The sequence below is a fragment of the Pelophylax lessonae genome (assembly GCF_965119305.1).
Source record: "Pelophylax lessonae genome assembly, chromosome: 5".
NCBI classification, from domain to species: domain Eukaryota; kingdom Metazoa; phylum Chordata; class Amphibia; order Anura; family Ranidae; genus Pelophylax; species Pelophylax lessonae.
Window position 1 is genome coordinate 452175539 of NC_138772.1, and position 24166 is coordinate 452199704.

At 40.8% G+C, this 24166-nt stretch overlaps 1 protein-coding gene across 1 annotated transcript in view; it reads left to right on the plus strand.

The window, feature by feature from the left end:
* The first annotated feature begins 226 nt into the window (after window positions 1-226).
* The window catches only part of HNF4G (hepatocyte nuclear factor 4 gamma), a 182116-nt gene continuing 158176 nt past the window's right edge, over window positions 227-24166 (plus strand). Inside the window, exon 1 of the mRNA XM_082258435.1 lies at window positions 227-386. The gene's annotated coding sequence lies outside the window, so the exon portion shown is untranslated. The remainder of the gene's footprint in view (window positions 387-24166) is intronic.

Genomic DNA, 24166 nt, shown 5'->3' on the forward strand with positions numbered 1-24166 from the left:
CTTCTAAAACAGATTAAAAATATCTATTTTCCTCCTCCACCCTGCATTTTAGTGATCTATAAAGCAGCCTCCTGTAAAATGGTATGTGTGTGCGCAACAAGTAGCTTTCATTTTTACCTGCGGTTTACTACAGTAGTTACTGTTTAACATCCCCACCCACGTTTTAGTTTGTTTAGTAAATCGATCTGATGGTAGGCAGCCCTGTCGCCATTGAGTAAAGGTAATATTGTATAGCATATGGTAACGTCTCTCCACTTGATTTTAGAAACACATATAACGTAAGACGCCTGTTTAGGAGATATTTCCCGACAAAGGTGACCCGCTGGTCTGAATCTATTTTATAAGGAAAATGACGTTCTGGTGATTTCAAAATCAGGTTTAAAGAGGTTAGTAAATAGGACTTAAAACTAGAAAGAGAACAACCTTTACCATCACTCTTGGTAATTTTAAAAGGTATAGTGAGGGTAAGGTTCATCATTTATGTAAACAATTTGTTTCCATGCTTCTTTTCTTCTAGATTGTTGTGTTTGCGTGTCACATGATGCCTGTCACTAGTCTGCCTGACACTTTCTATTGCTATCACTTAATAAACGTGTATTCGTTTGTTATTATGACCTCTTTTAATATGAACAGCTTTCTGAATTCAAGATAATAGTAGTGTGTTTTTTTTTTTTTTTAATTTGTTACACATTGATATGTTTCTTTTGTAATTGGTATTTATTTCTTTTCTTACTAAAAATATTATTTAAATTTGTGAAAGGTTAATTTTGCATGACTATAAGCTATTGTGTTATTATAATGTGTAATTATTATTACTATGGTTATTATTATTATTATTATTATTATTATCATTCTATTATTTTCTACCTGAGCTATATTTGTAACAGAAACATTACATGGTAAATACTATTGTGAACAAAGTGGTGTATTTAAAAAGTAGTGCTTAGAGCAGTGATGGACACAATCAGATCCCATCTTTCAACAGGTTATACCAGTTTGAACAATAAAGGCTGACTGCTAGTAATTGGTAGTTATTGGCTCCTGTGGCAATTTACCTGTTGCTTTCTTGTCCTATAGACCGTAACAATTTGTTAAAATTGTGACTTTATTTTTCTTTTGTTTCTAATGTCTATTTAACATGCTTACCAATTTAAAACCTCAGCTTTTTTCATGCCATACCCCCATGCTGTGCTGAGTATATGTACAGCAAACATATGCTATTTTTACTGTGGAGGAAAGCCACCCCCCCCCTCCCTACACATAGACATGTACAACACCCTTCCCTAGAATGTTTTAGTATTTCTAATAAATGCAGCATAATGCAAGATATCAGAATTTATTGCTGGTCATCATTTAAAGAATATTGCCATTATAGTTTGAGCTTTATGTTCTTGTTATGGAGGTTATGTGGTATTTTCTCAGTGGTTATGCTGTATATCTGACAGAACAGTGATGGGTGAAATGTCAGTGTGATAAAGTGCTGGGTGCATGTAAATATTACAGGCTTTCTGGCAAGAATTGGATCTGACTTGCATTGTAATGGAATGACAAAGCCAGAGAACGTGTTAATGGACAGAAAGGCCTAGAGAAACATAAGTCTTGGACTGCAGAATACAAATGAGCAATACTTATATTTCAAGAGACGTTCCTTTTTTTTTTTTTATTGACTATATTATTTTCTCCATTTTTTTATAAATAGCTCCCTAGTGCCAACATCATTCCCTAAACTGTAAATACAATGGCTAAAACAGTAACATAAAAATATACTCAAACCAAAGCTAAAAGATAAAGAGGTAGATATGGAAGATAAGGTTGAACAGTAGTTGTGTTCTATATAACAATGTAGATAGCAAAAAAATAAGCGCAATATGTTGAACGAGTGATCCAGACCTTAGCTTCATGATGTAATTTCAGACATAAGAATCAGACCCTACACACATTTCTGTGTTTACAGAGTCTTCAGGTCATTGTAGCTCATTGTCAAACATTTCCAAGAAAGTACATGTATTTGAGTAGGAATGAACAAATTAAAGTAAACCTTATGCGAAAACTTTCTTCTTTAGCTTTGGACAATAAAATAATAGCTAAATACCGTACAAGGTAAAAAATGGTTTAAAACTCTTAATTTTTTTTTTCTGTCTGTGTCCATCAGGAAGATTTCCATGTACTTCCTGCTTTAGAAATGTAACTGTAATGATCGGTAAAATTCTTCAAAATGTAGGGAATTCCCATCTTAGGTAACTGTCACAAGAACAGATTGTCTGCACTGGAACATTTACCATCACCCCTTGTTCTGCTGAAATCGGTACAATTTTGGATTGGACTTTCTGTTTCAGTGCCAGTGGTCAGCAGGACAACTAGAGATGGTAAATCTACCAAGCAGGGACACAGAAAGCAAACTGACAGGGTTCAAATCCTTCACTACTATTCAGAACTAAAAATATTTTTTGTTATCCATGCTCTTAAAATCCTTTCTGCTAATCGTTTTTCCTGTCTGTGTTCACAGACCTAGTAACTGCCATGAATTAGGGTTATTTTTTGAAGAAATGGATATAAAACCTCTTTGCAAGTCACTTGCATATAAAACATAAAATGTATATTCCTTTTTTTTTCATGTTCAACCTGTTGCCTTTCAGCTCCAGTAAGGATTTTTTATATATATTTTTTTTATTTTTTTATTTAGGGGGGCTGAATTTTGGCCCTTTTGCTTGACAAACATGGAACTTGTTGACAAGGATAAACTCTGGCATCTGTATAGTAGGGAACCTAATGCTTGGTGACCTTTTTTTTTTTGGTGTCAGACTGATATCCTTGGTGAAGGGGAAGAAGGTTCCCAAAACATCAGGTTGCTGACAGCAAGGTGATTTTAAGCATCATACAGATTGTATTCTTTAAGCAATTTAAGGCCTAATTTTTACCAATCAATTCAAAATCACATGTACTGTATATCTAAGCCCAAGAAGGAGGGCCTTACTTCTGTATCCCTAAGCCTAGAGAAAATGTTGTCCCTGTCTAAACATTAATTAGGTCTCTATGTTTTATTTAACAATAGAATATAACCCCTTCCTGCAACCTGTACACATATACGGTTTGGTCCCACGGAAGTGTGTCTTTATATGTAAGGCTGCATATATATGCATACTTGTGTTTGTGCTGGGAGCACGCTGCACAGGGGATTCCCAGCACAGAGATCTGGCTCCTACCGAGAGCCCCGTGTTGTGTACTAATTATCTGAGTTCTGATTTGTGATCAACTGATCACTGTGATAACCTCTGATTGGCTATCACAGTGCTCAGTCCCTGTATAGCTTGCCAATGTGTTTTTTTTTTTTTCATCTCTTGAATAGTATCAGTGTCAGTTAGTGTCAGTGTCAACGGGCTTTATTCACAAAGCGGTATCTCTAAAAAACGCTAAAGAAATTACTAAATACTGCATGAATTATTTTATAAAGTCATGTGGTATTTTAGTAGTGAAAGCCTGGGGTAATTTACCTAACCACAGGTTGTCACTAGCTGGTTGATAAGGAGTGGGTGGCCGCCTGCATCCTTAACAACCAGTAACTGTCATGGTTACTAAGGTGTAGGCAGCCATTGTGTCTTTAACAACCTATGAGTCGTTAGCTGTCAGTGGGGTTCCCCGCTGATAGCTGAATGAAAAAAACAATGCCGGCAATAAAAATTAAGAAAAGAAGTGGTATGCAGTCCTCCCCAATTCATATCAGACCCTTAGGGTCTTTCATGAATTTTAAAGGGAACCCTTATGCCAAAATGTAAAAAAAACAAATGGTGTGGGGCCCACCAAATCCATAGCAGAGCTTTATCTGAGCATGCAGCCTGGCAAGTCAAGAAAGGGAGGGGACGAGTGAGTGCTCCCACCCTCCTGAACTATGCCAGGCAACATGCCCTTAATATGGGGGGATGCTTTGGGGCAGGGGGGCTCTCCCCCCCCCCAAAATACCTTATCTTCCCGATAACCCTGGCTGGTTGTTGGGGTCTGTGAGTGGAGGGCTTATTGGAATCTTGAAGCCCCCTTTAACAAGGGGACCCCCATATCCCAACCCCCCAATATGAATGAATATGGGGTTCATATTTATACACAGACACTAATTGCAATTTAAAAATGTAACCTTTAATTGGAATTTTAACCTGTGTGTGTCATCTTGTGTGTCTGTACCAAGGCCAAATATTCCAGGGTATGTATACTTTTGATCAGGTGATTTGATCAGAGCCATTTGGGTGATTTCTGTTATTATTATAATTTAAAAAGGAGCCAAACAACTATGTGATAATACATGGCTTTATATGATCACTATCTTTAAAAAAAAAAAAGTCATTTTTTTGGCATGATCAGTCATATTTTCAATATCAATGACAAAATGTAATGATCTCTGCCAGGGTATGCAAATTTTGAGTACAACTGTATATAAATCTCAAGCAGTGGTCACTGCATAGGTTACTGGGTGCTGTATGCTTAGAGGGAATGTACACAAACATATGATTTATTGGCCGCTGGATTGCTTTTAGAAGCAGTGAGAGGGGTTGTCCATCCCCTGCCCCCCTCCTGCCAATCTTCAGTGTTTCTCAGGCTTACCCATCTCAAAGGAAGCCCAGGATCCTGAAGCTTGACTGGAATGTCTCTGATCATCTCTATGGTCTAGCAGACTGAAAGGGATGGCATGACATCACTTCTAATTTGGGAGAGATGTATACAGTGCCATCATTTATTTGGGGAAAGCATCAGATCAAGGTTTTTTTATTTTTTTTTATCTGTTGCTTTTACGGGTAAAGGAGAGATCTGGGGTCTTATAGACTCCAGATGTCTCCATAAAAAGAGGATCTGTCCTGCTTTATTGTTATCACAAGGGATACTTACATTTCTTGTGATAGCAATAAAAGTAATTTAAAAAGATGAAAGGGATAGTGTAAAAACATATATATATATATATATATATATATATATATATATATATATATATATAAAATTAAAACAATTTAAAGTGCCCCATGCATATGTAGGTCGTGCACATATGTAAACGGTGTTCGTACCACACATGTGAGGTATTGCCGTGAACGATATAGCAAGAGCCATAATTCTAGCGCTAGACCTCCTTTGTAACTCTAAACTGGTAAACTGTAAAATGCTTTAAAGTATCGCCTAATAGAAAAAATACTTTTACTTGTTAATTAGAAAAGGCCTGGTCTTCAAATGGCTACTCTATCCAAACAAAAACAATGGACTTTACATTTACATACTTTAGAGTAGTGGTTTTCATCATTATTAAATGTTTTTTTTTTTATTATTTTATAATAGAATTTATTGTGAGACAAACAATGTACATCTGAATAAAAGGTGCTGACAGTCGGTACATAGAAAAAAGAACAACATATATATCGCAAAGCGAATTAATTTAGTCCAAAAGACATCCATGTAGCCCGGAAATAGATTGAATGAGAAAATGTATTCCTGAATCAAATTGTCGGGGGGGGGGGATGGGGGGGAAAAGGATGAGAGCTGGATAGTATCAAGAAAGGGACATAAAGGGGGGAAGGGAGGGGGAGTAGAAGGAGGGGAGCGAAAGGAGGAGGGGGGGTGAGGAGGGGGGGTAGCAGACATAGTGATAAAAGTTTATGGAAAGAGAGGGATGGGTAAACAATCTGTAGAAAAAAAAAACTGTGGTAAATGTACTGAGTATTTCATGCATCTACATGCGCCATGGATGGATGATCTAGGTTGGGAGTCTTTAGGGTACACCCAATTGAGGAAGATGTCCGGAGGAAAGAGAGCGAAGGAAACAGGTTCCTCGAGGAAGGAACTTCTAAGAGACATCTGTCACATTCGTGAATTTGATGGGGTTCTCGAAAATAGTTGAAAGTGCTGGTGAGGGTTTCACAGTCCTTTGGGGACATAGTAGCTGACATGGAAGCCTGCCATCTCAGGAGAAAGCGTTTATTAGAACAGTTCTCAGTAATGTCCATGAGAGTTTTCTCTCGATGCATAAGTGTTATCAGTTCTCTCTTGACAAGAGTAATTGTTGGTGGAGATGAGGAAGTCCATTGTTTCAGAAAAGCTCTATGGGCTGTCAGGAGACAGAGTAGGACCCGTTCCCGTGTCGAGGCTGGTCTTTAGATGCAATAGGGAGTGTGGATGAATTCAAGAAACCAAAAAGTAAAAGTAGCGGATCCTTTGGAATGTGAGTTGAGGAGATGCTTGATATAAATATAAGGATTTGGTCCCAAAAGGTAGAGATGTGGTCGCATGACCAAAAAGGGTGCATTAATGAAGGTTTATGATGGGAACATAGAGGGCAAATAGCAGATTGTGGATTCGACTTGTCTAAAATAAATGGTCTAAAAGGTCTATGAATTAATTTCAGCTGTGTTTTTCTCCATATTTTACTAGGAATCAGGCGCATGATATTGTTGTATCCACTGAGTATCTTGACCGTGATGTCCTCAGCTGGAAAGTCTTTAGCCCAGTTAGTAGCAGTTGTTAAGTGAAATGAGGGAGTCAATTTGCTAATTAAAGGCCTGTATATGTTTGAGATGGAGTTCATATCTTGAGTTAGGATATGGTCCAATAGTGAGAGTTGGAATCTTTTGGCTTTATTCTTGCATAGCGAAGTTAAGAAACTGATGCTTTGCCAGTAATAGAATATGTGGTTATCCGACAGGGAGTATTTTTTAGCAATACCCAAAAAGGGAAGTGGCTCTCCAGTTTCCAGGTTGAATAGCAATTAGAAGGCTGTTAGGCCTTGTTGTCTCCAACTAGAGAACGCGGAATGTTCCAATCCTGGGGGAAAGCAGGGGTTATCTTGAATAGGCAGGTATATGGAGATGTGGGAGGAAAGACCCAATTTCTTACGAGTTTCTCTCCAAGCTATAACAGTATCTCTAAGAAGTATGTTATGTTTCAAAGAAGGTGGGAGGGACTTCCATTTACAGTACAATAGTGCTTTCAAGGAGAAGGGGCGGACCAGCTGCGTTTCAAGAGTCCAGTTTGAATAGCGAGTGGTTTTAGAGATCCAGTCTACAGCTAAACGTAATAGACATGGTAGATTGTATGCCCTTATATTTGGTAGGTTTGCGCCCCCTTCACCCCTGGGAAGATATAGTTTGGGGATTGCTATTTGCGGACGCCTCTCATGCCAAATAAACCTGGTTATAGTTTTTGTCCAGCAATTGGATATCTTTGTGTTTTAACAATCGTGGCAAGGTTTGAAGAGGATAAAGCAGGCCAACAAAGGTAACCATTTTAAAAAGGTGACATCTTCCCAGAAGTGATAGGGGGAGGTCCACCCAGTTCTCCAATTCCTGAATCAGTTTTTGAATCAAGGGGGGTAGTTTAGAGTATACATAGAAGGTGGAGTGTTCCCTATTTTTTGCCAAGATAGGTGATATAGGATTTTGCTATGGAGAAAGGGGAAGAGGAAATCCATGAGATTTTGGGGGGTTGACCAATAGGCAATATCTCACTCTTGCTATAGTAGGATATGTAGCCCAGAACATATTCTAAACTCATCAAAAGCTCATTTAATGGTTTTCATGTTGGAGGAGTGATTTGCTGAGAAGATTAGAACATCATCTGCAAAAAGAGCAGAACAAAGTTCTGTATCTCCTACGTGAATTCAATGCAATGGAGCCACTTCTGAGAGGTATCTATAAAGGGGTTCCAGGGCCAGGCTAAATAGTAATGGGGATAGAAGGCATCCCTGTCTTGTGCTTTTAAATAGATGAAAACTGTCCGATGGTAAACCCGCCACCACCAGTCTGGCCGACGGAGAAGAATACATGGTGTCTACAAGGTGAATGAAAGGGCCAGCCTAGCTTGGAGAGAGTTAAGGAAACCATTCAAAACTAACGTTATCAAAAGCTTTCTCTCTGTGTCCAGAGTGATGATGGCAATATTTTTCCCTGGGTTGACCCTAGCATGTTCTAAAACCATAAGAACTTTGCGTATGTTGAGAGAAGCTGTCCTGCCTTTCACAAAGCCTGATTGTGCCGGAAGTATTAAGGAGGAGAGTATGTCTGCCAGTCTGGTAGCAACTATTTTAGATAGGATTTTGACATCCAGATTTAGAAGGGATATCGGCCTAAAAGATCCTGGATCTAGCGGATCTTTTCCCTTTTTTTCTAAGAGTTTTCTGATAGCTTGGTTGCCAGTAGGTAAGTAATGGCCCCCTGCCCATATTTCATTATAGACCTTGAGCAAAGATGGTTCAATAGTACCTAGCAGGGATTTAAAGAATTCCCCTGTTGATTCCCAGGGCCTTGTTAGGGGCTAGGTGTTTAATCATGGAAGATACTGTACCTCTGACGGTGATACGGTTGAGGTCAGGCCATTCTAGTTGAGAAGGAGTGATCTTGGGAAGATGCAATCTATCTAGAAATGTTTGAGCTAGTTTGTGATCAATCGGGTCGTGGGCATAGACGAGGAATAAAATAGTTTCATAATTTTGCTGACTTCCTGTGGGAGCGATTTAACATTACCTCTGTGATCGCGGAGGGAGATTATGAAGGTTGGTCTGTAAGGGCCTCTGCACAGTCTGGACAACAATTTACCCGACTTATTACCAAATTTCTGGAAAGTAGCTTCCCTATATGTGTGTGTTTCATCAGTCCAATTTCCTCGGCCCAGGTGTCAAAGGCTTGCTTTGCTTCGTGCCATTGGATCTATGTGAAGAAGTGTTGTTGGATGCTAGATTGTGCATATTAAGGTGTGAGCTTGCTTGACAATAGTGCATCAAGATCCGTTTCTTGAATGAAGCAGCATAAGAGATCACTCTCCCTCTGAGGAAGACTTTACCTGCTTCCCAAAATAGGTTTGGATTGTTTTTGTGGGCTGAGTTATTGGATGAAAAAACCTCCCATTCCATCTTTATAAAGGATTGAAAATCCGAGTTATTAGAGAGGTAAGAGGGGAAATGCCACAAGAGGGGGTTGTTTGAAGGCACTAGGTCCTGTATCGTTACAGAGACCGGGCCATGGTCTTAAATTACAATGTCATGAATCTCTGCATAAGAAATGTGAGGGATAAGGTTGTCGGTGCTGAAAATATAATCAATCCTGGAGAGTGTGTGGGGGGGAGATAAATGTGAATTCTCTATCTGTTGGATGTAGTAGGCGCCAAATATCGGTTAAATGTAAGGAGACTATGGCAGACCTAAAGGGTGTTGGTAAGGGATTCGTAGTGTGTCTATTGTGGTTTTTGGCCACGGATTTGTCATCTACGTGGTGAATGACTGTGTTGATGTCCCCGCCAATAAGATGAAGAGAGTGAGGGGATGTCAAAAGTTTGGATGATAGTTCACAAAAGAACAAATGGCTTGGGTTATTGGAAGCATACACATTGGAAATCCAGATTTCTTTGTTTCCCATATGCAACCAAACCGAGATGAACTGCCCCTGGTTGTCGGCATCTATAGAAATCACCTCACAAGGAAGGTTTTTGTGTAACAGTACTAGTACTCCAGCTTTCTTCCCAACTGCCTCGAGTCCTAGGACTGTGCCCACCCAAAGGTTTTTCATACAAACAAAATCATGGACTGTTAGATGTGTTTTCTGTAGTAGTGCAATATCAGCTTTTAGTCTCTTAAGATGACGGAGAATTTTTTAGCATTTGATGGGAGATCGAAGCCCTCGAGACAACCTACATGGAGGGTGGTCAAATGGGAGGTATTGTAAAGTTGTGTTAGCCAAAAAGGCTGACGCTAAATATGTGGGCGTATGGAATAGTGAACCTGATGATTTTTCCACTGGGTTAAAGGACTGTGAGTAAGAGGTGAACGGTAAGTATTAAAATGGGTAATAATACCAGAACAAAAGGTAACGAGTAGGGATAGGGTAGGAGTGAACCAAAAAAACATACCAAGTGATGACTTTGCTTTTTTCCATGTGGAAGCATTAAAGGGAGGTAAAAAAGATAAAGTAGTACTTCTCCCAGAAGCTGCACAGGGACAGAATTCAAGATGGTAGCCCATCTGAGTGAGGCTGACTATCAGCCCGTCCATGGCTCGAGCAATATGTCCCATCAGTGAAAGAAATAGCAAACAGTCAGTGACAATCATGGGAAAAAATAACAAAAGACAAAGTCTTGTAGGCGACATAAGAAAAATTAAACAGACAAAACAATGCTTTAGAATACAATTTGGTGTAACAGAAGCAAACTAGAGTCTAGTGCCCCTTTAACAAATTTAACCTGTAGGAACTAGCTGGATCAGTCAGCAGAGTTTGGAGCGGTTGTCGGAGCCAGACGACTTAAGGCGTTTACGAGGATCCTTTCTGGGGCTCCTTTGGTCAAGGGGACGAGATACCGGAGGTGACTTGGAGGCGAGATTAGAGTGTGCCTCTGGACTGAGTGAGGGGAGAAATAATTCAGCTGCCGAAGGGTCTTGAAAGGTGAGCTGTTCACCACTTGCGGAGCATTCGGAGTATGGCGGGTTTTGCCAGTGAGAATTTAATTTGATGTTGGAATAGGGCGGAGCAGATATGCTGAAATGCTTTCCTATTTTGGACACCTCCGCAGAATAATCAGCAAAAATTCGGATTTTGAACCCATCAATGTGTAAAGAGCGGGATTGATGATATTTTAGTAGAATCGCTGCCTTATCCACATAGATAAGGTATTTGGCTATAATCGGGCGAGGGTGTTGTCTGTCAGCAGAGTGTGTTCCTAAGCGGTGGGCCCTTTCCACGGTGATCTAGAATAGATCTTCCACTTTCTGAAGGATGAGCTTATTGATTTTATCTTGGACCTGTTCTGTGGACTGAGCCTGATACAGCTCATCCTCCACAGACGACAGTCTCCCTTCTACCTCATTAATGTGGGAAGCATTATCAGCCAGTTCCTTTCTGAGATACTCCATACCTGCCTGAACAGCTTTTTCCACCATTGAAGTAATCATGCGGGCAAGGAGCGCTGCCACTACTTGTGCAATCCTCTCCCTTTGTGGATCGACAGACTGACAGGAGATTTGTGCCACTTTAGTGCCGGGTTCCATGTCTCTAACCGGCGCCATGTTGGATGACGGCTACAGAGCCACGAGATCGGGCGGGTGTGCTGGGACCTGAGAGTGGGAGCCGCTTTTGTCTAAGAAGCGGTCCATCCAAGCTGGGGTAGCCATGCAGAGCTTTTGCGGTCCAATCCGGTGATCTGGGAAGGTGTTCTAAGCTGATGTGCGCAGCTATACATCGGGAGTAGAGAGGAAATGCAGCTACCCCATCCAGCGCCGGAACCGGAAGTGATTATTAAATGTTTTCAGCTTTTAATCTATAATTAATTTTAAAAAAACCTTATTGAGTATCCTTTAAGAGTTGGTTCACACCACATGCAATCCAGTGTGTTTTCTTTCTGTATCAGAAACGCATGGATAGTAGGTTAAATTCACTGGAAAACGCATGTCTCCATTTAAGGTGAAGAAAAAAAGGCGTTGGAAAATGCACTGAAAAGCATAAAAAACAAACCGGAAATGTGTCAAAAATGTGCATGCAACTAGAATGCAATTAGACTGTGTTTCTATTATGTGAACTGGCCCTAAGGGTACTTTCACACCATTTTGTAGCAAAATCACAGTAAAAATGCATATGCATTTTTACAGCGATTTTGCTGTGTTTCAGATTGCATTTACTGTGCGTTTCTGGTGCATTTTTGGGTTGCCTGAATCTGTGAAAAATTGACATGTGACTCAAAAACGCACCAAAACTGCAAAATCGTTGTGTGTATTTTTACCACAATTTTGCTGCGATTTTCATTCATTTTAATAGGAAGCTACATTTTGGTGCAGTTTTAAATAAATGCAGCATCCAGAACTTTTCAAAACGCACTGCACCTGTAACACAGTGGTGTGAAAAGTCCAATAGGATTTAAAGGGAAACATTTTTCTTTCCATTTTTCTTGCAAGAAAAAAACACAGGCACAGGGCCTGTTGGGCACTTTCACACGTGTGCGACTTGTCCTGCGACTTGGGACAGCAAAGTCATATGGCAAGTTGTACTCCACGATTTCAAATAAATACCATTCATATCTGTGCAACTTAAAGTCGCAGTAAATTCAAAGTAGTCCCTGCACTACTTTGGTCCGACTTTGATGCGATTTAAGTTCCATAGACCTCAAGATTTCACAAGCATTGCTTTAAGTCACGTAAAAGTTGCGTCAAAGTCGAGTGGCAAAGTCATGTCAAAGTCACGTGACTTTTAGGTAATACAGGTGTGAAAGGGACCTTAAACTTGGACATGACTTTGACGGGACTTTGACGCAAATTGAAGCAATGCCTGTGTAATCTTGAGGTCTGTGGCATCAAAGTCGGACCAAAATAGTGCAGGGACTACTTTGAAGTCACTGCAGATATGAATGGTACTCATTGGAAATCACGGAGTACAGCTTGTCAGACTTGTCATGCGACTTTGCAGTCCCAAGTCTCAGGACAAATTGCACAAGTGTAAAAGGGGCCTTAAAGCAAGAGATTTCAGTGATGGTAACCACCAAAGACCAAATATCATTATGCCATTTGGTTTATTCACTAGAATAGGATCTATGCTCAAAAGTTATTACATGGTGTATATTATGTTTAGGATACATGTTCTCACTTGTTACTTTAATGTTTTCTTTTAAGTATCTTTTGATGTAGCATTTTCATTTCTATATGCTTGATATAATATATGTACTGTACATAACTGTATCAGATGTACAGATTTGTATAGATTTAGTGGTGGTCTATATGTCTATACATTATATTGGGCCAGCAGAACTGTAGACTTGCTGAATTACTGATTTATTTCAGAGTTAAAAATCTGACAAACAACTAAAGGTAGAGAGGAACAGAGGAACTTGATATATATATATATATATATATATATATATATAAAGCTGGTTTCAAGTATTTAAAACTGTCTGAAAATTAAAAACCACTGTGCTGCACTAGTAATCAAAAAGCACAAATTATAAGTGCAAGAGCAAATATGTATTTTTATTACATAACAGTGCTGGAGGTACAGAAAAATAACTGTTAATTCTACCACGAAAAATGAGCTGCTGAGTTGATGTACCTGTGCTACATTGACATCCTACATCCAAGGCTACATGTACAATAGTGGACCGCGGCTGTGAGCAAAACGCAAAATGTGTCTTCACCACAATTTCCAGATTTCTTCTATGCCCCCCACCCTAAAGGACCTTGCCCCCATGTTGATGGGGACAGGTGGTCTCTTTCTGGCAACCCTGGGCTGTGGTTGTGGGGGTCTGCGGGGGGAGCCTTATCGGAATCTGGAAGCCCCCTTTAACAAGGGGACCCCCAGATCCCCCCCCCCCATGTGAATGGAATTTCGGGTACATCGTACCCCTACCCATTCACCAAAAAAATGTACAAAAAAAAAAATAAAGACAAAAGCCAGTTTTGGACAAGTCCTTTATTGAAAAATAAAAATAAAAAAATAGTGTCCCCCGATGATCAGTTGCCCGCCCGAAAAAAAGAAAGAAAAAGAAGAAGCTCCTGCCTCTACGGACGCTTCCCGCGCTAATGAACTGTTTGAGTTTGACAGCTCTTTTATAGGGATCTGACGTCACGAGCCGCCCCATAATGCACTGCTCAGGTGCAGTGAATAAATTACATGCTGTCAAACTCAAACTCTGTTTTTCCGTTGCGGGCGGGTGACTGATCATCGGGGGACACTATTTTTTAATAAAGGACTTGTCCTAAACTGGCTTTGTCTTTTTTTTTTTTTTGTATACTTTTTTGGTGAATGGGTAGGGGTACGATGGACCCGATATCCATTCACATAGGGGGCGGGATCTGGGGGCCCCCTTGTTAAAGGGGGCTTCCATATTCCAATAAGCCTCCCCCCGCAGATCCCCACAACCACAGGCCACGGTTGTCGGGAAGAGACCCCTGTCCCCATCAACATGGGGGCAAGGTGCTTTGGGGAGGGGGGGCAGAAAAAAATCTGAAAATTGTGGGGCATGTGGCCTGGTATGGTTCAGGAGGGGGGGCGGGCGCTCACTCGCCCTCCTGGTCAGCCAGGCTGTGTGCTCAGATAAGGGTCTGGTATGGATTTTAGGGGGAACCTCACACCATTTTTTAAAAAATGTTGGCGTTTATTTTCATTTTTTATCTGTATTGCCGGGAGCCAACAATACATTACAGCCGCGAGCAAGTTTAAATGACATTTTTTCCTTTATAAATGTCAGTATTGCTTTACAGGCACATTAAGGGGGCCCCCCAGGCACGATATTTAAAATCATTTTTCATTTTTATTGTTTCACTTTAAGCATTATTAAAATCACTGCTCCTGTAAAAACTATTGTTTTTTTAAAAAAAATGTTTGCATTGATTCATGTCCCCCAGGGCAGTACCCAGGTCCCCATACACTTTTTTTGGGCCAATAACTTGCATTTAAGCCTTTAAAATTATGACTTTAGATTTTTCATGTTCGTGTCCCATAGACTTTAGTAGAGTTTGCATGTTCGCTAGAACATTTCCCCTGTTCGCGATGTTCTGGGGCGAACCGAACAGAGGGGTGATTGGCTCATCACTAGTATAAGTTTACATCTGGCACTATGATCCATCTTTTCCCCTGCTAAGTAATATTTTCATTCTAATACTTTTCTGGGGACAACCCAAAATTTGAGATCTTCTTTGAAACAGGACAAATAGAGAGGGTGAATCTTCTTAACGGGGGCAAAGACAGCAAAAAACTGAAAGGAGTTCCAATCCATCTCTACTCCATCCAAAACTAAAGAAAACATTTTGCTTTTAGTTATACTTTAAACTCAACTCATTTTCTAATAATGCTTTAACTTTTAACATCAATTGTACTTGTAATGAGAGATTTATGCACTAGCTTGATTGGTGAATAATTTTATTGACAGTGTGCTGGCCAAGGGCAGTGGCAGAGATGGAGATGATTTTGTGCGGATTTAATATAGAATGCTACTTTCTCTCTAAGTTCCTATCTTCAGGGGCAAATCAATGGATAACTGTCTATACACTTTTGAAACAAAGCTTGCACTTGTAGTTTTTCATTTTCCTGCTATACATGATACGGAAGGCTGCATGTTTGATTTGGTAGTCTAAAATTGCTGACATATTTCTTAATGAGACTGAAACTTTACAGAAAGATATTTATTTGTCTGCTCTTTTTATTCTCGGCGGAGTTCCTATGAAGGAGTACAGATAAACGTATTTGTATTTGCATCCCAGTCTTTACAGTCTACTTAAAGTACAGAACTCTCCTATGTCAGGCAACTAAAGCAGGATGCAGATGAAGAGTGGAGGTGGTTGCAAGATAGGAGCTTCAGAGGCAGTCCACCTGTCCTCAATAACCTAAATATTTGTTTAATGATTTAATAAAGGAAAGGGCAATAAAATCATCCTTCCCATGCTTTCCCGATGATAAGCACAGCTAAAAAAAAATGTAATGGTTAGGTGTCCATACCTTGTAAAACCAGGCCATCAGACAGTAGCATTAAAAAATATCCTGGAATTCATAAAAACTGGTGCAGACAGATTTTAAGTGTCTTGCATGCATTCAAAAATGGGTGCAGCATGCGCTAAATTTGTGTACCTGTATAGAACTTGTACTTGAATTTGGTGCATACTGTGCCCCTTTTAGAATGCACTCAAGACAGTTTTGCAAAATCTGTCTGCGCCAGGGTCTCTCTCTGCATGTTAAACCCACGTTCACATTGGTTCAAATCACATGTCAAATCGCATGTCCAATCTGAACCAATTGCCGGCAATGGCACCACCCGAATTAGTGCGACGCCAACTTTGTGGCACCGCACAGATTCCCAAAAGTAGTTTCTGTACTACTTTGGCGATTTGGGGGGCGATTTCCTAGACATCTGTGCAGGAACCCACACAGATATCTGTGAAATTGCCCCCTGAAGTCGGACTGAAATGCAGGCTTGAAATCGTCCGAGTTCAGCTGAATTTGCATCAGTGTGAACCTGGGCTAAGACGAGTTCAGTTGCATTTTAGTTAAGTTGGTCTTAATTAACTTCACTTTCGTAATTTGTAATCTGTCAGCATTTTATTTTGAATTTGTGCATTCATTTCACCACATTGTAAAACTGGTGCATTTTAAAATGACTTGAATTTAATGCACGAGTCACTTTCTGAACCAAAAGTGTCACATATGCTTCATGAATTTGGTACAATACACTACTTTATCAGGATGTATTAATGCTAGAAAAATGGCACAGCAGCTGTATGGAATTCTCCCAATAGTTCTTAACAACCTGGCCACATGCATTACATATATAATGAAATCTGCATTTCATAATATCCATATGATACAGAGAGCTAAAGAGGCATTATATAAAAACGGCATACTGTAAACTTATAGATACAACTAATAAACCAAGGATTTTTTCTTTTTTTTTTTTATTATCCCCATCCTAAAGAACAGTCTTATATTGCTTTTTGGTTCTCTGAACATGCATTCATTTAAAAAGTATGGTGATCACCAATGGATGATGGAACAATATGACACCTGCTGATCAATTTTGTATTTTTAACTTAGAGTAGAAAATGATGGCTGAAACTAAGTAAACTTGCTTAAAGTTGACCTGAACTCAAAAAGTAAAGATCTGCTATCTTAAATGAAACATATAAACATAATAAAGCTAATGTATAATCTGCTTATATTTTTGTCTTTCCTTAAATCCCCCCTCATCAAAATACTAATTGCAATTTTAAGTAACTCTTTTTTATTACATATCTTTCTTGGACCCAGTGATGTTATCACTTGGTCTCTATGCTTCTCTATCTAGGCTATCATGGCTGGTGGAAGGGGCTAGAAAGGCGTTGTGCATAGCTTTCTGAAAAAAATCACATCACCCTGCCTCAGTAATCTCTAAAGAGTAGTGGGATGGCTCTTGGGTGGTGCTAATGCCTTGATGGATGCAGGTTAGTCTGGAGGAGCAGACATTCCTAGGCAGGATGTATTTACATGCAGACTGCACTAGGTAAGGCCCAAATGTGATACTGAGCCTCCATGATTAAGTGCAGTAAAATACAATGAACAAATGGGGTGGACAAGAAATAGTAGGACTAGGGAGAAAAAAGCTAGCTGACATTGGATATTATTCAACCAGGAAACTAGGTGGACTTATGGGTAGCAGCAGTGAGGTGCAACTACAGAAAACTATTAGTCCAGGTGCAGAGAACAGAGATACGGTATATTGTAATTAAAGTTCAGCAACATACAACAAGCCCGGCAAGAAGGCAGCCAAACTGGGAGAACTCACCGTATGTAACAGCAATGAGTAGCAGCAAAAGATCTCAGGTGTGCTGACAGCGTCTGTCTCGAGGGGCGGAATGTGGCCTGGCTGGTCCAAACCCAAGTGGAGAGGTTTCCAGAAGGATGGGATGTTATTGCACTTTCCCTTCTCCTCAGGAACTTCTTCCTGACATTAAGCACTGTGCCTAATAGACAGGTGACCTGTCCCTAGCCACATGCGAAATGCATGCTATACCCGGGTATCAGGGTCTTAACTAGACTCTGCCTGACCCAAGTTGGACTCAAAAGTCGCGTGGAGCAAATCATATATCTGCCCCCTTGTGACCAAGGAAATCATAGAGGAACCAAGTTTCTCTTGACTTCCTCTCCCTGTGCAGTGCCACTGCAGTTGAGCACCAGCTGCAATAGAGAATATAGACTGCATCTGCCTACAGGCTCCATATAACTTTCTGAAACATCCAATGCAAGCTGTAAGAAGCTCACAGTGTGCAATGAAATCAGAGTAAGCCATTTCAGTCGAGGAAAGAAGCCTATACAGTAATGAAAGACTGAAGGTAAGGCTGGGTGTTCAGCTTTAATTGTGCCTAAAGAGTAACCTGAAACATTTACCTTTTATTTTGAATTCTTCCTTAAGCACTTGAAGACCGGGCATTTTCTAGCACTTTTTGCGACCTAATCAAACCCGATTCCAGCTTTCTTCGGGTCTCTGACTAGCCGAAAGATGTACCGGCTAGTAGCTTGGGTCTCCCGGTGGGATGGGATAGCCAGAGTGAGCTGCGGAAGGGGGCAGGATAGCGGCTCCAGTTGTTATTACAAGAAATAGTATAAACAATAGTACTGGGATAATGCCTGCGGCTGCAGGCGTCACCCCGTTACAACAACTTGAAGTGAAATGATATGCCAGGTACGTGATTTGGCAGCAAGTGGTTAAAAATAGCAGTATACTTCTTGGGCCTAAACACTCCTGTGCAATGGGCCTCAATCTATATATTAGCAGTGTGAGATCCTAGGCACCGCCTCCTTTTACTGTAGTCTCAGGAGATTTCGAGTGAGATTTGGTCACTACTGTGCTGTTCACTGTTCTCCTTGTTAGAGAGAATGCTGTATCTAATGACCTTGCTTCTACTTTATCAATTATGTGGATCTGTGCTTTCTACTGCTTCTTGAGTTTCCACCACCAGGTATCAGATCACCATTCATCAGGGATTAGCTCTCCATTAAGATGGCTTCCTCTGCACAGAGGAACAGCACAGAACAAAGTCTAGCAAATCAGTTACATTTCAGGTTCTCTTGAAAACCTCTGGTTGGTAGACATTGGATAATTATGATCATCTTTTTTGTACGACCCTCTAATGAATGTATTTTAAGTTCCCATTGATTAGCTCCTGAATGGGCCTGTATTTAATATCAACTATGCATCGTAAATAATTAAATTATTGCCAGATTTGATTATTTTAATTTTTAGGCCTAATTCACATGGTGCATAAAAAAGGCTGCATACAGTGAGGGAAAAAAATATTTGATCCCCTGCTGATTTTGTACATTTGCCCACTGACAAAGAAATAATCAGTCTATAATTTAATGGTAGGTTTATTTAACAGTGAGAGACAGAATAACAACATAAATATCCATAAAAACGCATTTCAAAAAAGTTTAAGATTGATTTGTATTTTAATGAGTGAAATAAGTATTTGACCCCTTCACAAAACTTGATTAGTACTTGGTGGCAAAACCCTTGTTTGCAATCACAGAGGTTATTTTACTCTAAGAGTGTGATTCCTGCGCTATCTTGGTTAAGTAAGCCACTCTGATGCCGCACTTACAGTAACTGATACCGAAAAACAGTTTGAAGTATTAAATATATGGGGGGGGGGGGGGGGGTTGTACTGCGCTTCAAGGGTGTTTAAATAGATCTCATACAAATCAATAAATACAATAAATAAATATCGTGCTTTTATGTGTGTCTTGTGACTATGTGCAAAATATTATCACTGGTCAAAATTAATCATATTGGTACAAATCAATATAAAAATGTAAATACTAAAAAGTGCTAAAGTGTCAGAATCACAATAAAAATAAATAGACTATAAGGTGCTTATATCGCTTAAAGTGAATCCATGCATAATCATATAAATATATGTGTTTCGTGTCAACCAGTGCAAGTGCCTCTCTCCTGTAACCATATATATACACTTGGTGTACAAATATTAGTGAAAAACCAAGATTCTCATCAAAATTAAGTATAAAGTGTCCAATCACAAAATTGTAAAAAATACAAATATAATAGGTAATTCTCTGTGCTGATTATCTTCCTCCACCTTTAATCTCCGTGATTGGGGAATTTTCAGTGATCACACATGTAGGTGTCCTAAATGGTCACCTCAGTGAGGTTAATAATACGCCTGTATCATTAGACCTGTAGTGGATGTGGCTCCTTTGATTCCTTATCCCAACGCAGTCCTGCTCCTTCCAGGGGAGTCTCAGTCTCTCCTGGCCTCGGTCCGTCTCTTTTACCTAGGGTGGGCTTCCTATGGGGGCTTTTTGCGTCCTTCTGGAATCGTTCTGGTAGCTAATACCTCTGCTCCTTGTAGCTCATCAAAACAATGGGGCCATCATGGTATAGTATGTATATATTTTATTTTTAACAAATATAGCAGACTTACATTTAAAATGACTGTCAACTGTATGCAGAGAAGCACTGCAGGACATCCTTCACATCACTTCCGTGTAAAAGAGATGGACCGAGGCCAGGAGAGACAGAGACTCCCGATCTGTGTTCTGTCAGTTTACTCTGCACTAAACATAAATAGAGAAAACCTGCCCCCATCATCAGTTTACAGTCTTCATCCCCCCATTGCACCTGTCACTCAACTGTCACTATATCAGTACCTATAAAGTTCACCTGTCACAATCAGAGACTGTCATCGGTACCGTCAGCGGTGCACCTGTCACCCATCAGGGGCCATCGCCTGTCACCTATTACCCATCAGTGCTGTCGCCTGTCACCCGTCAGTCATCCACAAGTGACCATCACCTGTCACCCATCAGTGACTGTCACTCTTGTGACCCATCAGTGACTATTACCTGTCACCAATCAGTGACCATCATCTGTCACTCATTGGTGATTGTCACCTGTAACCCGTTAGTGAGCGTCACCTGTCACCCACCAGACACCCATCAGTGACTGTCACCTGTCACCTATCAGTCACTGATCAGTGACCGTCAGCAGTCATATGTCACCCAACACACAGCCTATCACCAAAGTACCCGTCGCACAGTCCATCATCAAAGTACCGTCACACAGCCACCATCATGTCCAAAAATGTGTACAGCATTGAAGAGGCGTTTCAGATCCTCTCCATGACTGATGAGAGCAGCGGAGAGTTCTCATCAGATTCCAATTCCAAATTCAATTCAGAATTTGAACCAATTGATAGCAGTGGATTGGCGACGGAATCGGAGGAAGAATGGGTCCCTCCTAAAAAGGCATGGCGCTCTGAAACCAGGCAGAAGCCAGCAATACACCCCAGGATTAAATGCCCAGGCCGAGTACCAGCACTGCCACCAGTGATAGACCCCAAGATCAAATGCCCAGGCCCAGTACCAGCACTGCCACCAGCGATACACCCCAGGATCAAATTCCTTTGCCCAGCACCAGCATTGCAGTATCACCCCCAAGTACAAGCACAGGAATTTCAAATCCCCCAACTACCAGCACTGGAGTATCAAATCCCCCAAGAGTCAGGGCCACTACACACTACATACCTCCCAGATGCTCTTGCCAACCCAACATGGCTGCCTTCCAACTCGGGATCAGCAAGCATTCCCCCTTTCAACGCACAGCCAGGTGTGCAGGCCAATCCTGAGAATTTCTCAGAAATTGATTTTCTTTATTTTTTTTCTCCCCAACACTTTGCTGCAATTTATAGTGGACCAGACTAATCTCTATGCCCAGCAGTATATTGCAAACATCCCCCAATCATCCTTTGCTTGTCCGTTTGAGTGGAGAGATTTGACTTTGGAGGAGTTCAAATTGTTTATGGGCCTCACTATAAACATGGGGCTTACAAAAAAAATGAAGGACATGCCTATTGGTCCACCAACCCATCCACCACATGCCCATTTTTTCTGCCGTAATGTCCAGGTCCAGATATGAGATGATTATGTGCTTCCTTCACTTCAGTGACAACACCCAGTGCCCTCCCCAAAACCATCCAAATTATGACAAGTTATGTAAAATTCGCCCACTTATAATTTTTTTTTCCCAAAGAACTTTATGTCCCTGACCAGAACATAAGTGTGAATGGGTCCCTGGTACACTTTACAGGCCGGCTAGGAATAAAACAATATATTCCTAACAAAAGGGTCAAAAACAGGTTCAAAACGTACAAGTTATGTGAAAGAGCCACAGGATATCTGTATGCGTTCCACATATATGAAGGAAGAGATTTCCAGCTATAGCCCCCTAAGTGTCCAGCCTACATGGGCACAACCGGAAAAATTGTATGGGACCTGGCATTACCATTGATGAACAAAAGGTTATCATATATACCTAAATAACTACTATACTAGCCTGCCCCTTTTCAAACACCTACACCTTACAAAAACCCCCGCCTGCAGAACCACCAGAAAGAACAGGAAGGGCTTTCCATAATCTTTGGTCAACAAAAAAAATGCGAAGGGGGAAAAAAGCAGCTTTGAGAAGCAACAAAGTGCTTGCCTTGAGGTGGAAGGATAGCAGAAATGTATATATAATGTCCACCATCCATAATGACACAACAGTTGAGGTTCAAAGAAGATGAGGTCCCATTCAAAAGCCAACATGCATCCAAGAATATAATCTTTACATGGAGGGGGGGCTGGATTTCAATGACCAAATGCTTCAGCCCTATTTGGCAACAAGGAGGTCCCGTTTCGGGTGCAAAAAAGTAGTGATTTCCTGAATTAATTTGGCCATTTTTAATGCATATATTATTTACACCAAATCCACGGAAATGCCCACCCCCCTCCTAAAATGAATCAAAGAAATTGTCACGTCCCTCATCTATCAACAAAGACCCCCCCCCCCAGAAAACCTTCGCACACATCCTTAACCACTTACCCACTGGGCACTTAAACCCCCTTCCTAACCAGACCAATTTTCAGCTTTCAGTGCTCTCACATTTTGAATGACAATTACTCAGTCATGCAACACTGTCCCCATATGAAATTTCCGTCCTTTTTTTCACACGAACAGAGCTTTCTTTTGGTGGTATTTAATCATAATTGGGTTTTTATTTTTTGCGCTATAAATGAAAAAAGACCGAAAATTTTGTAAAAAAATGCATTTTTCTTCATTTCGGTCTTACATTTTGCAAATTTAGTCATTTTTCTTCATACATTTTGGCCAAAATTTATACTGCTACATATCTTTAGTAAAAATAATCTAAATAAGGATACATTTCATGGTCTTTGTGAAGGGTATAGAGTCTACAAGCCATGGTACCAATCATTGAAAATTGATCACACCTGATGTACTGACGGCCTATCTCAATTCTTGAGACCCTAACAAGTCAGGACAGTACAAATACCCCCCAAATGACCCCTTTTTGGAAAGTAGACATTCCAAGGTATTTAGTAAGAGGCATGGTGAGTTTTTTGAAGTTGTATTTTTTTCCCACAATTCTTGGCAAAATGAAGATTTAAAAAAAATATATATATTTTTCACAAAATGGTCATATTACGAAGTTATTTCTCACACACTGTATAGGCATACTTGCAACTACACCCCAAAATACATTCTGCTACTCCTCCTGAGTATGGAGATACTACATATGTGGGGCTTTTCCACAGCCTGACCACATACAGAGGCCCAACATCCAAGGAGCACCGTCAGGCGTTCTAGAAGCAAAAAGTACACATATAATTTTCTGACCACCTATCACACTTTTGAAGGTCCTGGAGCACCAGGACAATGGAAACACCCACAAAATGACCCCATTTTGGAAAGAAAACACCTCAACACATAATTTAGGAGGCATAATGAGTCTTTTGAACATGTCATTTTTTTCCACAAGTTTTTGGAAAATGTGGAAAGAAAACCAAAACATTTTTTTTTTTTACACAAAGTTGTCCATTTATAGGATATTTCTAACACATAGCATGTACATGGCAAATATTACACCCCAAAATACATTCTGCTACTCCTCCTGAGTATAGTGATACCACATATGTGACACTTTTCCACAGCCTGACCAAATACAGAGGCCCAACATGCTGGGAGCACCGTCATTTCCTGACTTCCCATTACAATTTTGTGAGGCACTGTAGGGCACTGATAAGCATTGTAGTGGCACTGATGTGGCATGGATGTGGCCTGGATGAGCACTGAGGTGGCATGGATGTGGCACTGACGTGGCATGGATGTGGCATGGATTAGCCCTGACGTGGCATGGATGTGGCACGGATGATCACCGACGTGGCATGGATGAGGCACAGATGAGCGCCCTGACGTGGCATGGATGTGGCACAGATGAGCACTGACATGGCATGGATGTGGCATTGATGTGGCACTGACATGGCATGGATGTGGCATGGATGAGCACTGACATGGCATTGATGGGGCACGGATGTGGCACTGACGTGGCATGGATGTGGCACGGATGAGCACTGACGTGGCATTGATGTGGCACTGATGTGGCACTGACGTGGCATGGATGTGGCACGGATGAGCACTGACGTGGCATGGATGTGGCACGGATGAGCACTGATGTGGCATGGATGAGCACTGACATGGCATGGATGTGGCATGGATGAGCACTGATGAGGCATTGATGTGGCACGGATGACCACTGAGATGGCATGGGCGGGCACAGATGTGGCATGGATGTGGCACATATGAGGCACAGATGTGGCACGGATAAGGCATGGATGAGCACGGATATGGAACAGAT